Below are 5,378 nucleotides of genomic sequence, written 5' to 3'. Positions count from 1 at the left end.
ACATGCATCAGAGTCCAGAAATAAATTGTATAAGAGCGATAGAAGAGGCCACGCTAGAAAATGTAGCCGATTAGACAATATTACAGACGTTTTTAATAGATCCATGGATAGTTCTGATCCGTTGCTGTCCAGTACATATTTAAAAGATCGACTAAATACAATCAAAAAGAAAACCATACCAGCAGAAGTTATATCTCTACTACAAGCACCACATTTGAAAATTATATGCGAAAATGATGATCCAGATTCCACACAGAATTCGTCCGACGAAGATTTTAAAGAACTGGACGGACTTGAGGTTATTGCTTCAGAAGATGAATACTTTGAACTAGATGAAGATTGAGTAACTTCTATAGTAAGTATAACAAAACTTATTTAAAATTTTGTAAAATGTATCTTTACTTTCAGAATGAAGCACTAATAATGGAGATGAATAATAAAATGTGATCTTGAATAATTGTTTTTTTTTTTCATTAAATATAAAGAAAATAAGAGATAAAAATGTTTAATGGATCTTTTTTGCATGTTTTCTTGGGAGCTTCAAAAGTGTATAAAAACCAAATTTCACAGCAATAGCTTGATAAACAAACAAGAAAGGAAAGCTTACTTCGTGCGGAGCCGAAGTTGATAGGTATACCCTTGCAATTAAAACCGGATATTTATCGCAAAAATCGGATTTAGTGGGCCGATCCTTATGAGAATATGATAATATAACTCAATTTATTATAACATAAAATCTAAAAAAAAGTCCCAAACTTCTATCTTTAAAAATACCAAAGTTGGTATTTCTACCAAAAACCATTTCAGATCGTTCAGTTATATGGCAGCTATAAGATATAGTCGACCGATCGTTATGAAATTTGGTAGGTCAAATTAACTGACCAAAAATATAATCTGTACTAAGTTCCATCTTTCTATCTTTAAAAACACGAAAGTTGGGTCATTTCCGATCATTCAGTTATATGGCAGCCATAGGATATAGTGCCCCAAATCATTTGAAACTTGGTAAGTCATCTTGGGAGCTTCAAAAATGTATACAAACCAAATTTCAAAGCAATAGCTTGATAAACAAAAAAAGTTGGGGCAAATCGGCCAGATCGGTTATATGGCAGCTATATGAAATAGTGCCCCAAATCATTTGAAACTTGGTATGTAATCTTATGAGCTTCAAAAATGTATACAAACCAAATTTCAATTCAATAGGTTTAAAATTAGAGTTTATGCCAAAAAAAACGAAAAAAAAACCATAGTGCAATGGTGGGCTGAATCGCAAAGAAGGAGAAAACGTATTGACTTATTTAAGGCGTGAAATCAACCGAAATATCATTGGCATTGGGTGTTGTAACGTGTAACGGTGTGTGTGTAGCAGGACCCGTCCTTGCTTGGGCACGCTATAATGTCCGGCTCTTGCTCGTCGGCTTAGGGGGTGGTGGTCTTGCTTCGGACGGATCGCACAGGTTACATATTAATAATCTAAAGACAAGAATTGAGCGTGCTAGCGACTAATAAATTGCAAGATTGAACAGGGAGAAATTTATAGAAGTCTCAAATTTTATGGAAGAAAGTAGAAAGACGTGTAAGCGCGAAAGTGTGAGCGAAGCGATACCACTGGTGTAGATGTGGTCGCGATTAGCCCTCCCAACCTATGATCACCATCCTTGAGATCAACTCTGGTGACCCCTTTTACCCACGACCGCTAAGACATTAGCCGAGTTCAGATATCCAAACTTTAGTTAATTTTCATGATTCAAGATTGACACGGTTTAATGTTCGAGATAAACTTAAAATCTAACATGGAATTACGGCAAAAATTTGTTCAATATTAAATGTTAAAAACTAAATATAAGCGGCTAAAATTAATGGTAACTAAAATTGGATCATAATAAGTACTAGGAGATATTTAAACTGAACGTATAAACTGAAATTTAATAAAGAATTAAAAAAATAAGGTTTACAGTTTCTGTCAACATATTTGAGCTGAGCTTAAGAAAATATATAAAAATTGTTTTGTAAGCCGGGAATAATTCAAAATTTGTCTACGTTAAATTGTTTTCCGCACATAAGTTTTAGCTCATGAAATACAAAGAAAGTCGCATTCTTTACTTTAGTTTTTTTTTTTCTTTTTCACGACGAGGGAATTTTCATACTTTTTTGCAAAGTTTTAGATCTTTAGTTCTTATTTATACTTTCGTTCTTTGTGTATGTGAATTTTGGAGAATGTAAAATAATATAAAACAAGAAAGGAAAGCTAACTTCGGGCGGAGCCGAAGTTTATATACCCTTGCAGTTAAAACCGGATATATATCGCAAACATCGGATATAGTTGGCCGATCCTTATGGGAATAGGAATATATACTCCAATTTATTACAATAAAAAATTTAAAAAAAAGTCCCAAGCTTCTATCTTCAAAAATACGAAAGTTGATATTTCTATTAAATACCATTTCCGATCGTTCAGTTATATGGCAGCTATAGGATATAGTCGGCCGATCCTAATGAAATTTGGTAGGTTGGATCAACTGACCAAAAATAGAGTCTGTACTAAATTCCAGCTTTCTATCTTCAAAAACACGAAAGTTGGGTCATTTCCGATCGTTCAGTTATATGACAGCTATAGGATATAGTCGGCCGATCCTTATGAAATTTGGCATGTCGTATTATTTTGCCAAAAATAGCTCTCACCTAAAATTTAAACTCTCTAACTCTAAAAATACCAAAGTTATACCATTTCCGATCAATCAGTTATATGGCAGCTATAGGATATAGTCGGCCGATCCGGGCCGTTCCGACTTATATACTGCGTTCAAAGGAAAGAAGGGTGTGTGCAAAGTTTCAAGACGATAGCTTTAAAACTGAGAGACTAGTTTGCGTAGAAACAGACAGACGGACAGACGGACATGCTCATATCAACTCAGGAGGTGATCCTGATCAAGAATATATATACTTTATAGGGTCGGAGATGTCTCCTTCACTGCGTTGCACACTTTTGGACAAAATTATAATACCCTCTGCAAGGGTATAAAAAGCATGCAATAAAATTGACTCACGAAGTTTACTCCAGATCCAGCGTAGAAAGATCGATCTTCCGAGAGCTAAAAGCTGTAATTGACCCAAAAGCGGTCATCTCCGAATTAGGTGGTAAAAGAAATTCTATTCTGCGCAAAAATGTATAGTTTCCTTATCGTAGAGGGCGCGGGAGACTTACTTTAACATGTAAAAGCTTTAAGCTCATATGTGCATATATGTACACGGAGAAAAATCAAACTCGAATAAAATTTAAAACTATAAAATTATATACTTAATTAAACTTCAAAAAAATCATATTGCAACTTCTTAGAGCTTGACGCTAAACAAATCTTGCAAAACTAAAATTAATTAACATTAATTATTTATTTTTTTTTTTTACACTTAGGAAAATTTTCTTTAGGTTAGAAACGCGTGATTTAGGTGATCCCATATTTTAGAATCTTAAAATTTTAAAGATTTTTTTTTTGTGGAAAAGGCAAGAGCCGGTGAAACTAGCCAGGGGGCGAACGATGTGCGACGACTGCAGCAAGGTATTTCTCTTGAAGGTGTAGTTTTGTCCATTTTATCATAAATTCAACATTTTGGTCGCGACATGGCCAAAGCTCGCAAGGATTGACGTACGATAATAAAACTGCTTATAAGTTCATGATCACTGATTGGCTCGTCCTTCAAAATACTGCTTCTTCTTAGATTCCCATTAAATTTAATTCGGGATTAAGGGCAAGAACTAGAGCAAAAAAAATAACCCTAATGTTAGGGAGCACCGATCCGCACCGTTCGTAGTTTTTGTTACATATGTACCTAGAGTTCCTGCCCATTCCAAATATAGCTGTTGTGGGCCGATTTGCAGATCGTTTGCCGGTGAAGACTTCTTCCAATGGTATATATTCCCAATTGTGGTTTAATTTCAAAAAATACGAGTTTACTAATGATTTTAAATCGGTAGAGACTCGACTGTCATCTACGACTAAGCACACAACAAAGAGATCGAACCGGGTCGCACCAAAGCTTTTAAAGGCAGCTGCAGCGGAAATGACCCTGGTCTAAACTGTCATCCATATTTCAGAACCACCCGCTAATCTTCCCTGATTATTACTCGGTTAATTAGGGTAGTCTAAATAGCTTAACCGGTACCACCTAGTTTTCCTAGCGCCACCTATTGCACATTTCTGCCTGCCAAAGTACTAAAGTGTGATCTGTCCACTCTGAAGAACGGTTTCCTAGACCTTTCGTAATTAACGGCCATTTGAACCCGATAATCTTTTCATTAGATGTCGTATTAATAGTAACCTTATATTTATTTATGTTTTCATTTTCTATAATTTTTAATTACAAATATTTTTAAATTTTTAAATACAACAAATAATTTTTGTTTTGAAAAGTCCCTTCAGACCACCCCTACAGTGTTCAGGCCATGTCATGAACAATTCAGCTCACCAATTCAGCTGGTATAGATCGGTTCGGTTCTTTCGACATTGAATGTATTGTAATGAAAATTTTTAATCACTTCTCTATTTACACTGTTCGGACAAATCAATTAAAGAATTTTTGCGATTTCGTTGACGTGGAGTACAGGAAACTGCTATCTCACAGCAAAAAACGATGGCTAACCCTCAAGCCAAGCGTTGATCGAATTTTACAAATTTTTCCAGCTCTGAAATCATTTTTTTTATCCACTGACCATCCGCCAATTATTTTAGAGAGTTTTTTCAAAGATGATTTTGCGGAATTGCAATTGCTGTTTATAAGTTCACTTATGAATGACTTTCACAATAGAATCAAAAGCATCGAACGCGAAGACAATTCTGTTATAGAAGTTTTGCAAATCATTGACGAAGTATCGGGGACTTTGACTGAAAGACTTAATTCGAAATTTATACCATTCGCAGTCAAGCAGGAAATGCAAAAGCTAACAAATGAAGGTAAAGAAATTGAGTGTCAAAACTTAACAGAATCCATGCTTGGACGTTGACGTTGGACAACTTTATCGACGTTGGACAACTTTAATTCTGGGATATTAAAGTCGCCCACCGCTACGAGTTGGTCACGATCCGTCATAAGATTAGAGACGTATCGAATGGCAGACAAATCATGTCAATATGTAGGCGGTTCAGACATAGGAGGACATAGTGATTTTAACGCAAATAAATTCTATGTCACCAAATTCTTGGGATTTCACCTCTTCAGAAGCAAGAGTAGAGTCTTCCGAAATGAGGACTCCACCTCCTCTTCGCTGAGATCGATCCCGTCTAAAAGTGGTGTACTTACTTGGAAAAATTTCGGAGCTAAAGATCTCCGGATTTAACCAAGTTTCTGTAAATGCTATTATATGGGATGCAAAGAAAGAACTA

Source organism: Drosophila bipectinata, chromosome XR (assembly GCF_030179905.1).
Source record: "Drosophila bipectinata strain 14024-0381.07 chromosome XR, DbipHiC1v2, whole genome shotgun sequence".
Taxonomy (NCBI): domain Eukaryota; kingdom Metazoa; phylum Arthropoda; class Insecta; order Diptera; family Drosophilidae; genus Drosophila; species Drosophila bipectinata.
Note: the sequence above shows the minus strand (reverse complement) of the source record.